Genomic DNA, 12,151 nt, shown 5'->3' with positions numbered 1-12,151 from the left:
TACTGGTATGAAATTATCAGAGCAGGAAAATCAATAGTAGAAAATTTTTATTATGCGCAACAACAGAAATGGAGTAATATTAAAGAAATTGTAAATATTCAAACACCCAATGAAACCATTAATTTCAAACTAGTGTTAGAGATTTTATAATGTGAAAGTTGCCCATTCTGTACTTTTAAAATTTCACTATACTTTTTCATATTGTATCTCCCTACCATCCCCCCTTTTTTAATTAAAAGTACATACCTGGGATCACTGCAGAGCTAGGTTTGCAGAATACTCGCCTACATGCAACACCAACCATTCCTTCCCTAGTAATTGGAAGTCATGTAAAATCAGGGGATCCATCACATGTCTCCGGAAAGGTCAGTATATTAAAGTTTTGTTTGTTTGCTTTGGTTAAGTGGGCCCCAGAGATTCATCAGCTACTAGGAATATAAAGTAGCATAACATAGCACAAAATGGTGTCTCTTTTCTCAAACCTTTTCCTCAGTGCGTTTCTACCAACCGCCAGCCTGCAGCCCCCTTCTCTGGGACATTTCTTCCCTAAATGACCCTAATGACAAAGCTCCTCTTTGTTTCACCCCCCTGTCCTTCTCTGGCATGCCACTCACTCACCTGATAAAGATTTGTTAAGCACCAGGTATGCACAGCACTGTGAATAGTGATGGATGAGAGGCAGCCCTGCCCTCGGAGAACTTAGAATACAGTAACTTGTCACTGACTGGCTTGCATCGTTAGCTATTTTTCAGGTGTCTGTGCCTTAAATCGGCCAAAGATGGCAACTTAACGTTCAGTTGCTTTCTGTGTATGCCCCCCTCGCCAGTGCTCAAGGCACACGGAGTGAATGCGTACAGTGGCTCACCTGCAGGGAGAGCAGGGTTGGGCTGTGTTGCCCACTCCCAACCCAGGGTGAGCACCTCCAGGGCCTGGGCAGGACCTTTATCATATGTCACCAGGCTAGTTTCTTAGCTCAGACAGTGGACAACTTGATATATGATGAAATATATTATTTCATTACACACCACGAAGAGCTGGGTGCTAATTTTTAAACTATATTTAGGTTCCTTAGTCTTTTCCCCCCAAACAGACATAGTTTTATCCAGGACTGCTGATGGACAAACCTAGTCCACAGCCAGGGACTTCTCCCAAATGATATTTATTATTTCTTCCTCTGTAGAGAAGGAGAGAGAAAAACAAAGAGGGAGATGGGGAGGAGGAGAGAAAGGGAGAGATAAGTATGCAATCTCTCCCCAATACTGCTTCAGTGTTGACAAAGTATTTAGCTTCCCTCCACCCCCATTCTACATATACACACATACACAGACATGAGTGCATTATACATAAATGCAAGCCAGGATATGGCCAGATGTGTACACCTATGCATATGAAGCACATGTACATATATTTCATGTACACACTTACCCCTCAGCTGGCAGCTCAGGTCTCAGTGCTCTGGGATGTACACCATGAGCAGGTGCAGTTTTCCTAGGAGCCCCGGCTACAGGCTCTCTGGGAAGCAGCCTCCTCTGGGTGGGGCACTGAGGGCCAGGTTCCCACAGGCCTCCTCACCTTCTCCTCTACTGGGTTGATGTTATCATAAGATTAAAGATGTTTTTCTGCAGGCCCCCTTGCAGCCTCCAGCCTTTGCTTACCTTGTTAGCTAACACCTTTTCTCTATCATCATAGTTACCTTATGCATGTTGTGATGTTCAAAAGCTAGCATGAAAAAAGGAATGTAAAGTATCTCAATAGTTTTTATACTGCTTCTGTGCTGAAATGATAATATTTTGATTATGTTAGCTTAAATAAAATATAGTATTACATTAAATTCACTTGTTTCTTTTATAAATTTATAAAATTAATATATATTAATTTTAGAGAGGAAGGGAGAAGGAGAGAGAGATAGAAACTTCAATGATGAGAGAGAATCATTGATCAGCTGCCTCCTGCATGCCCCCTGCTGGGAATCAAGCCCACAATCCAGGTATGTGCCCTTGGTCGGAATTGATCCTGGGACCCCTCAGTCTACAGGCTTATGCTCTATCCACTGAGATAAGCTGGCTAGGGCTTATTTTATCTTTTTAATGTGGCTAATATAAAATTAGAAGTTACTTATGAAGCTCACATTATAGTTCTGTTGGACAGCACTATAGGTTTCAAACTGGATTCCCAGTAAGCCTGGACTTCTTCCTACTGGGCTAGCCAGAGATGAAGAAGGATCAGTTCCTTCTGAGAAACTTGTTATTTGTTTGTTTATCAAATCAGGTTTCTGACTGTGAACTTCTTTAAAGGAAAGAACCAGCAGCCAAAATGCTTGACAACTGGAGTGTCAGATCATCTTCCATCCCCCTCAGGTGCAGCATGAAAAGAACAAACTCAAACACGTTCACCATTCCCTGTCACTGCCCCCCCCGCATAAGCAGGGCACCCAGACCTGTCTGTGATCCCCAGGAAGATACAAGCAGGTCTCCTTTCTTCTTTACTCTTTTGGGGGACCATCAAAAATTTATTAGTCGGTGGAATTGTACCTCTATTTTGTAAGTCCTAGAAATTTATTTGCCACGGAATGCCTTCTAAGTATTCCTAATGGATAGCATGGAGGGCCACGTTGCAGATGGTCTTTATTAGGGAACCCTTTTTCTTCTGGAAAATGTAGACCTCCCCACCCCACCCCCACCCTGAGCAACAGCGATTGGAGGATGATTGAGTGGTCTCTTGTGGAAATATGTATTTACCTATGTAAAGATCAGTTTCAACTCAGCACATTCTTCTTTAACCAGTGAGCTAACCTGTAACCTCCAGAGGGTGTTGACATCTCCTCAGCTCATAGCTCTGTGTGTGTGTTTGGGTGAATGCGTGTGCTTGTGTGCGCCTGTGTGTACACACACGCTTATTGTTTTTGCTATAAATTTAGCTGCTAAGTGAGGGAAGAGCTTTTTAGCTACTTTGTAAATGTTATTTTCTTAAGAATAAATAATCCTGGCCATTTTAATCCCCCTCCTCAAAATAAAATTAACACGTGGTCGCATAGCTGATTACACACCGCGAATTAACCTGGTGAGTGATAGACCTGAATAGAGGGAAGGAAAGAGCAAGCAGCATATTGTGGAAAAGCTGCTGATTTCCATGACATGAGCTGTAACCAGACACAGCGGTGGAACCTCCAGGGGTATTTGTATGTGTTTGTTGTCCGAGAGCAGATACAGGGGCCTGAGATAAAGAGCAGAGAGTTTCTCGGCTAGAATATCATCTCTGCTTTTGGAAGCCTTGGAGTTTTTCTTCTTCTCTGACCTTTCTGCTCGGTCCTCCCCAAAGCCTGTTAATTTCACTCTGACAATTTTTACACGTTTCGTGGAAGGGAGACATTCAGATGTGAGAACGTTCGCCTATCATTAGCTGAATTAATTTTTCTGTGAAATGTGAATCCGTAGCTCACACCCTGGTGAAGCACGGTGCCTAAGTGAGAACATACCAGATCCGGTAATTTTTTCCTCATGTGTCTGCTTTACCTCAGGCAGATGTGCTCACTTGGTGATACAACATAACTGACACGTGCCTCCCCCAAATCTGGGTTTTATATGTTTCTCCATGATCAAAAAAGGAAAGAATGCTATCTTGAAGTTACAGATATACCATTTACTTTGCCATCTTTTTAAAAGCAAGAGTATCTGAATTCTCAGACAGGTAACAAGCCCATAGTTCAGATCCTGTTTTTCTTCCTTCCCACCCCTACTCTGTTTCTCTGTTCTTCCATCCTTTCCTTCCTCCTTCGTTTTCTTCCTTCTTCCCTTTTCAAAGCAGCAACAGTGTTAAATGTTGTAGGAATTCTAGATATAAATAAAACCCTCTTATGAAATTTGCGTTCTGTGTCATTTCAATGTAATCTGACTATAAGCATTGGTACCCATGCCACTAACTAAGTCATTTCCAAATAGTGATGCCTGCCCCACCTTTGGGATTAGTGGGAAGTTACAGATGGCAAATGTCTACCATGTCCACTGGCTCTCATTTATCTTCAAGGATTGCCATCATGCTCTAGAGTCCCTGCTCTCAGGGACCGATTATACTCGCTGTAGAATTGTGAGACATGTTAATAGTCTTTTTTGCTGGATTATGTGTTTAGCTTATAACATGACCCCCCAGTCCTACGGGCCATAGGAACCATGCATTCCTCCATGTCCTGAGGGGTAGTGAGCTGGAGTGGGAAAAGCATGGGCATCAAGAGGCAGGAGATTTTAGTTCCAAACTTGGCTATTTCACCAACACATTGGGGTCACCTTGTCAGTCCCATAATTTCTCAAGTTTAGAGGTATTATATTTATAAGTAGCTTACATTTTGTTATCATAAAATTTTTCTTCCAAACCCTATTTACCCTCAGTTCCACAAAAGATGGTGAATATGGATATGGATTCCAATATCAGAAGTGAGATGCTGACTCCTAAACTCCATTTTGACTCTGACCCTGGGCTCAGAGCCCGTCTCTTTGGTTAAGGATATTTCTTTAAGAACCAGCATAAGTAATTAGTAGAAAATTTCACACGAGTGAGAATATATGTTGAATGTGACTATCATAACATTTGGCCATGAGTTCACTTTAAGTCTGAATTAGTCCAGATTCTTCAGGGAAATACAATGAGGAAAAGGATGAGGGGGAAGAGAGAGAGGAAGGGAGAGGAGGCAGGTAAGAGGAGAGAAGAGGCATAGACATTCTTAAGAGGAGATTAGTTGTAGGAATTGGCTCGTTTGATTACAGAGGTTGGGAAGTCCCACAGTCCACTGTCTGCAAGCTGGAGACCCAGGGAAGTTGGTGGTGTGATTCAGTCTGAGTCCAAAGGCCTGCAAACCAGGGAGGTAGATGGTGTAAGACTCAGTCCTAGTCCAAAGGAGAAGATGGGTGTCCCAGCTAAGCCAGCAGAGTAAACACGCTTTTCATCAGCCTTTTTATTCTTTTGAGACCCTCAGTGGATGGGATGATGCCCACCACACTGGTGAGGGTGCATCTTTATTCACTCTACTGATGCAAATGCTAATCTCTCCTGGAAACACGCTCTCAGACACAGCCAGAGTAACATTTACCAGCTATCTGTGCTGACATAAAATTAACCATCACAATAGGAATGGTGACATACAGTTATTCCTTGGACCTCTAGCCTTAAAAACTGTAGAATGACTGCGCACAAGGAGAAGCTCCATTTCTGATTCTTAGCCCTTGGGGGATGTCTGACTGCCATGGAGGCAGAAAAGGCTCCCGCCATCTCTGCTGCGCTTGCCAGCCATGAGCAGGGTTCTGGCTGAGCAGCACTCCCGCTGTGGGAGCACACTGACCAGCAGGGGGCAGCTCCTACATTAAGCATCTGCCCCCTGGTGGTCCCTGGGCATCATAGTGACTGGTCATTCTGCCTTCTGGTCAATTTGCATATTAGCCTTTTATCATATGGGATAATTTAACCTGAACTGTATCATTTTTAAAATGTCGTTGTTAGATTTTTTTATGACTTTGCACCTTTGCCAAGGTAGTCGTATCCTATTTGGATACTTGTATAGATAATTTCAAGTTTAAAAGAAATATAACTAAATCTATCCATACATAATCTGATGAAAACATATCTGTTTGAAAATGTCTATGTGACTTGAGGTTTATTTTAGGTAATAAGCAGTAATTAACATGATTTCAATGTTGTCATCCTTGTGTCCATTGTATGCTTCTAGACACTTTAAGTCCTTGAGTGCATGTATTAGGAACATAATTTTTAAAAAAAGATATTTTCACAATTCCAATATGATAGTAAGCATGTGCATTTGGAAAAGAATGTTTTGGCATTAGTTAATGTTTTCATTATCTGTAAATCATTTATTAGGTAGACTTTTGTTAACATTGAAATGCTAAAATTGATCCATCCTAAACTCTACTTTTGGTTATTAGAGATAGAAGTGTACTCTGATGAGAGTACTAACACTACTTAAAGATTGTTTTGGTTTACATAGTAAGTATTTTATTCACTGTCTTACAGTTTTTATAGTGTAGCCACTTAAAAAATGCCCTACGATTACTTTCAAGTTATATGTAGTTATTTTCTGTATTGGTGTTTAAGTGATATGCATTAGTAACTCTATTTTAATGAGGTTAATGAAGGCCTATGTCATTAGGCTTATTATAGTCCAGTTCATTTATTTTGATTAGTGTTCTATGTGTTTTAAGATAACAAAAGGCTTTGTGAAGGAGTTTGAAGCATGTTATTTTTTATGGAGAGTGAATTGTAGATTTCCGCTTTACAGCATCTACCTGGAGATTTAAAGAAGACTCTGTTATAGTGTTACACGGTCTCACATCAAAACTTTCCTCCCGATATATGCTTATAGATATTTAACTCATCCTCTTAATGTTGTTTCCACTTTGTCCTCTGCTCTTGTTCTTTTATATTATTTTTATTTCTAGTAAAATTGTTAAACTCTAGTTACATGGAGACTATTACCATGGGAAAACCTGAGTTTATTTATATCACATCCAGTTCTGGCAACCACAGTAACATGTAATACAGTGCTTCCAGTGTTCTAATTTAACTAGTTCAACTTGCACTGAGGTCAGACAGCCTACTCTGGCCATTCCATCTCACTATTCTGGGTCTCAGCATGATCATGGTAGCAAATCAGTTCATGATAATTACTCCTGCTTAATTCACAAGAATTCTGAAGACAGGATGTTTGGCCATGGAATTTGTGTCTCTTTAGGGGGGAAAAGCCATCAGCATACACATTCAAATGAGAATAGAATTCTACCGACCCAACTTGTAAGTAGCTAATTTTTGCGGAATTGTAGCGAGTTTCCAAATAGCTTTCTGTCCCAGAGGACATCGAGTGAAGCTCCATAGCTGAGCCAGCGGTGGACCTCTCACTTTATTTCACGTTTTGCACAAGGAGGAAGACCGTAACAAATTAAGCAGGTGTTTCTGGGAAAATAAGTCTGGAAGAAATCCTGAAATTTGAGGGTGGAGGGATAGAATTTAACCAATGATCCAGTGAAATGGGTGCTACCCTAAATAGTCATGTATCTCTGGTACATTCTACTAGTAGGTAAAATTTATCAGGTTAACTCAGAGTTTATTGAACACCATTTTCTTTCAAGTTGACGCACTTTCAAGTTGACATAAACTTGAAGCATTTTTGGCACAATAATAATAATTTATATTTATCTAGGACATGTTGCACTCTGAATGTCAGTTCATCATCCAAGAGCTACCTACAGCAAGTGGTAATCTGTTTTAACAATGAGGAAAATACATGGGAATTTTTTTGGTGAGAGTTAAGTCACCAACCTTAAAAGGAAGAGGATTAGATCATATGCAGTATTATTGAATCAAGATTTAAAAATAAAGGAATTTTACTAGTTTGGCCTTAGTTTAGTTCTTTGGTACTAACAGTGTGGTCTGTGAACCAATAGCATAGAGGCTTACTGGGGAGCTTGTTAGAAATGATCTCAGAACCTAGTTCAGGCTTGATGAGTAAGAACATGAGTTATAGCCCGTTCACCATTGACATGCATCCAGTTGAAAGTTTGGGAGATGTTGGGTGGTAAAATGTAAGGTTAATTTTAGTTAGTGATGTGACGTGTTTCCCAACAAAAAACTGATGATAGCCCACATTGATAAACATGTGGAAGAGGGTATTCAGACTTACCATTCTGGTCACATGGTTTGGCTATGGGCACTCTGCTTTAAGAGCACATGTCAAGGACACTGACCAAGATGGTGAAGCAGCTCAAACCAATTTCATAGCAGGAGTAATTGAAAAAACTGGAAATATTTGACCTGGTGAAGAGAAAGCAGGGGAGTGGCAATAGCTGTGTTCAAGTGCTTGAAGGGCAGTCCCTTGGAACAGGGGTGAGAAGCAGGCAGAAATGAAGCAATTAATCCAGACAATAAATTGGGGAGGTGTATCCTTGCTAAACATAAAGATGAATTTTGGAACAGTTATGTGTGTCCTGAAATGGCTTTTCCTTTTTTTGTAATTAAAAAGTGGTATCATTGGGAGTTTCCTGGGAGACGGGAAACCACTGACCAGTCCTCCGCTGAAAGTTCCCCAAGCACTTTGACCTTCATCCTGTCACATTTCTCGCATTTTTATCATGATTTCAAAATAATCTTTAAAAGTATTCTGTGTTTGTCCCATCTGGCAAGGGACTGTCTGCTTAAGTCACCGAGTGCCTAACCTCAGCCCAGGCGCAGTGTCTCCCAGACAATGTTTCTTGTATGATTAAAGGAAGAAGGGACTGGATAGGAGGGAGGGTTGAAAAATGTATTCATTTGTATATTTAATTAATATATACAGATTGCCTTTGATATGTCAGTCACTCATGTAGGTATTAGGGAGACATAAGCGAACAAAATAGATTAATATTCCAGCTCTCAAAGTTCATGTCCCCATGGGGTTTCATAGCCCCAAGAATTTATAAGTAGCTCTTACAGAAAAAGGATGAAGACCACGAATCTGGTATCTTCACTGGAGTAGTGCATCTTTGAAGAGGGGAACACATTCCTAATACCTTAGAGATCAACCAGACCAACTTGAAGGGTTTAGAAGCTGAGATGAAATGGAGACCTCAGTTGCTTATTTTACTGTTACCTTGGCCATGAAGTTAAAAACCTTAGGTGCTATAAGGCTGGTGAAAAGCTTGGACAAATTACCCAAACTCTGGAGATCGTAAGACTTCAAATGGGAACAATATGAGGCAGGGTAACATGCACATCTGTATTAGGGAAGAATATTAAGGAATGTGCTCTAATTTCTTTCTCAGTGTTTCCTTTTGTGATTTGTTTGATTACAGCATACCGTAGTATTATAAGTAATATGTTAATATTTACTATTACAACTATTTTTGACCTAAAATTTTTTACCTGAAATACATTATTGTACATGAGTCACTGTGCACTTTGAGCCTTATTCCATCCAGGTGCCAACATTTTTCTCTCGCCACCACACATCTTTGATTTCATAATGCAAGTCAGTAGGAAAACAGGATTCATTCAACATAAAATTGCTTTTCACAATCTCTTCTGGAATCTCTTTTGTCTGCTACCCAGGCGATATCTATATTATTACTTTGTCCTCAAAAGCTTTTTACCAATTTGGCAACACAGAGTGACTAAATCTCTTTTCTTTCATCTGGCGTTTCATTAGCACAGAGACTCCCCAAATTCATTTCTATCAGCCTTGTCCTCGGTGCTAAATCTCCCGCGTCTGAAGTCTATTTATAATAAATATCTCCGTTATGAGGAAGGTCATTTTGGCTCTCTATATTACTTCCCTTTCTAATGAAAGCTGTGCCAAATGACCAAGTGGAAAAAGCTCCCCCGTCTGCCCCCGCCCCCAGAAGAAAGCTTTCCTGTCAAATATGTCCTAATTGCCCTCAATGAATCAGCTTCATGCTCGGTCTTATCTCGGGCGCCTTCCCCAGCTTTCTGCAGATAGCCAATGACACGCGCTCCAAGCATGAAGGGGGTGGAAATGGTGTGACTCTCGGAAAGCCAGCATCGAGTGGGCTTAGAGAGCTGTTTAGACGCTTCACTCCCATGGTTCTGACATGATGGATCTGTACCAGTTTGCCTTCAGACACAGTTTGCTCTCATTGCTTCAAACATTGAATGGCGGATCCTGCAGGGACACTCGTGCTCCTTGCTTTGTGTCTTCTGCCTTCCCCGTGGGTCCCATGTCAGGACATCTTGTATTAATCAGCCTTCGGTGGTAACTTTAGGCAAGTAACATAATCACTTTCTCTGGCCATCTGTAAAATTAAGAAGTAACTACAAAGCCTCTGACACATTCCTAATAAAAGCACAGCCCAGCCACCCGGGCCTGGCCCACAGCTGTGGAGAACAGCATGCTTGTGTGGGAGCTGCCCGGGCTGTGTTTTCTTTTCTGTGCCTCGGCCCCCTGCCTTCTTGACCACCCCAATATCTCCTCTGTCTTTCCTGAAACAGGTCCCCCACACTCACCCCCAGGCCTGACCCTACTCCTCACACCTGCTCTGGCCCCATACAATTCAGGATGTTCTCATATTCTAAGGACATGGGAGAGAAAGGACATTGAAGTTGCCAGCCATGAACTTTCTTTCCGTCTCTTTTAAATGCGGAAGAACAGCACCCACAGTGAGAAGGGTATTTTCTTTGTGGCAACGAAAAGTAGTAGGGGGTTAAGGAAAGAACATTCAAGGAATCAGAACTTCCGGTGGATGTGCAGTGTTTGATCTTTTAATGGTGGTGTTGTCACTGGGCCTGATACATTTTTTAGCACGGGAGATGGTGAGAAAGCAGAGCTTTGGAGGTGTTATTTGGTTTGGTTTTGTGTGGTACACAGGGGAGGCCACAGAGACCCATAGCTGTGGAACTACCCTAAGAAATAGAAATAGTGGCATGTTGAAACGGAGTAAATGGGATGCACAGAAAACAGTAAATGAGGACCTACAAGTAGCAAGCAGGCATGACCCTGGAGGGAGGGTGACAATGGGTCAGTTGATGAGTTCTGTGCTGATGTCTAGGTCTGCCCTTGTAGGCCACTCACAGACAATCTATCAACTCAGCACATCTGGGTGTGCCTATGGACAGAGAACTCACAAGTCCCACCTGTTTCAGGTGGTCCTTGATTGTGCATGTCTGACTTCAGACTTTCTCTCTGTGTATCCTTAAGGGAAACTGAATGCAGTCTTCAGTACCTCAGCTGACAAAATGAGCAATTCTGGTTCTACCCAATGGCATGCCTTAGGAGCCACCACTTCTCTTTCTGCAGTGCTGCCATTATGGTCTTTCTGGGCAATGCTTGGGTATCAGTTTGAAAATTCTAGGGCATCTTGCACTCACATGTGTCCGTGTTCAGGACTCACTGGATCATATGCTTCTCCAGAAGAAGGAGTATAGGTCCAGCAAGAGGAGGATGCCAGATCCAGAGGCAAGGATGCAATCCAGGAGAGAACAAGGGGAAAGCTCAGAGCTGCAGGGAAGGGAAGCCGGCCAGACAGCAGTGTCCATCCCAGGGAGACAGCGACCATCCCAAGGGAGGCAGCAAGAGAAGGGAGATGGTGGCACAATAAAACGGAGGCTCCGGAGTGATAGCTCCACAGAAAGACATGGAATTGACAAAGTTGGGAAGAACAGCACCCACAGTGAGAAGAGTGTTTGGAGTGACCAGGAAGCATTAGTAACAATGTATAAACTTATGCAAATTTTTTAAAGAGGCAACGATTAATTTGGGGAGAAAAGAACAAGAAAGAAGAAATGGTCATTAGTACACTACTTGGCTCAACACTGAGTGACATTTGCAGCGTTATAATAATAGAAGCATTAAACGGAGTAATTTTAAGCCTAATTGTGGCATGACTCTATTAGGATTATGGCATGGGAATGTTTAGGAGGATGAGGAGCATAGACAGATAAACCTTTATTTGTCATCACCAAAGGACACCAATTGGTGATGAAAGTTTATTAATTAAGAAATAACTTTATCAGCTCATTTTCTAGAAGTGGGTATCAGCGAAAAGATTTCTCAACAGGGTTGCTTCAGGGAAGCCGGCTTCAGAGTGGGCAAGGGAGATGTGACTCATAGAATGTTTTAACTCTTAAAATTGTGAATCCTGTGCACAAATTATGTTCATGAAACCTTTTTCAAAATTAAAAAAAAAAAATTTAGATGAAAAACTTACCTAATGCAGATTCCTGGCTTCCCCTAGAAAAGTAAACCACCTGGTTCCCTGGAACCACATCCCATCCGACAGTGTGGCTCACCCCACTCATCAGGTGCACACACTCTCCAGCTTGCCACAGCCTCCAGCCTGCCCTATTGTCTCTCTGCAGCTGAGGCTAAATGTCAGGTGTTATTTTGCATTCCGATTCTGGGGTCATCTCATAACGAGAAACAAGTGTGTGCTCATGCCTCCATTTAAAGTGGGACGAGGAGAGAGATTCCAAGAGGACTGTGGGTTTCTCCGAGCTTGCTATACCAGATTATTGGCCTGCCTTCCAAGACACTTAAGGTTTTCTGCCTAAAATCCCTGATGATACACTACAAGCTTTTTAGTTCCTTTAGGAGCACAGACACTATCTTTCATATGGTCCTTTTTATAAGTTTTATAAACTTTGTCACCTGCAGCTATTTCTCCTC

The 12,151-nt window shown here is 41.8% G+C and overlaps 1 protein-coding gene across 5 annotated transcripts in view; it reads left to right on the top strand.

Moving 5' to 3' along the window:
* PARD3B (par-3 family cell polarity regulator beta) overlaps positions 1-12,151 on the top strand; it is an 861,922-nt gene that overhangs the window by 617,631 nt on the left and 232,140 nt on the right. The window lies entirely within an intron of this gene.

Source organism: Pipistrellus kuhlii, unplaced genomic scaffold (assembly GCF_014108245.1).
Source record: "Pipistrellus kuhlii isolate mPipKuh1 unplaced genomic scaffold, mPipKuh1.p scaffold_m20_p_7, whole genome shotgun sequence".
Lineage (NCBI taxonomy): Eukaryota > Metazoa > Chordata > Mammalia > Chiroptera > Vespertilionidae > Pipistrellus > Pipistrellus kuhlii.
This window is presented reverse-complemented; position numbering and strand designations above follow the sequence as displayed.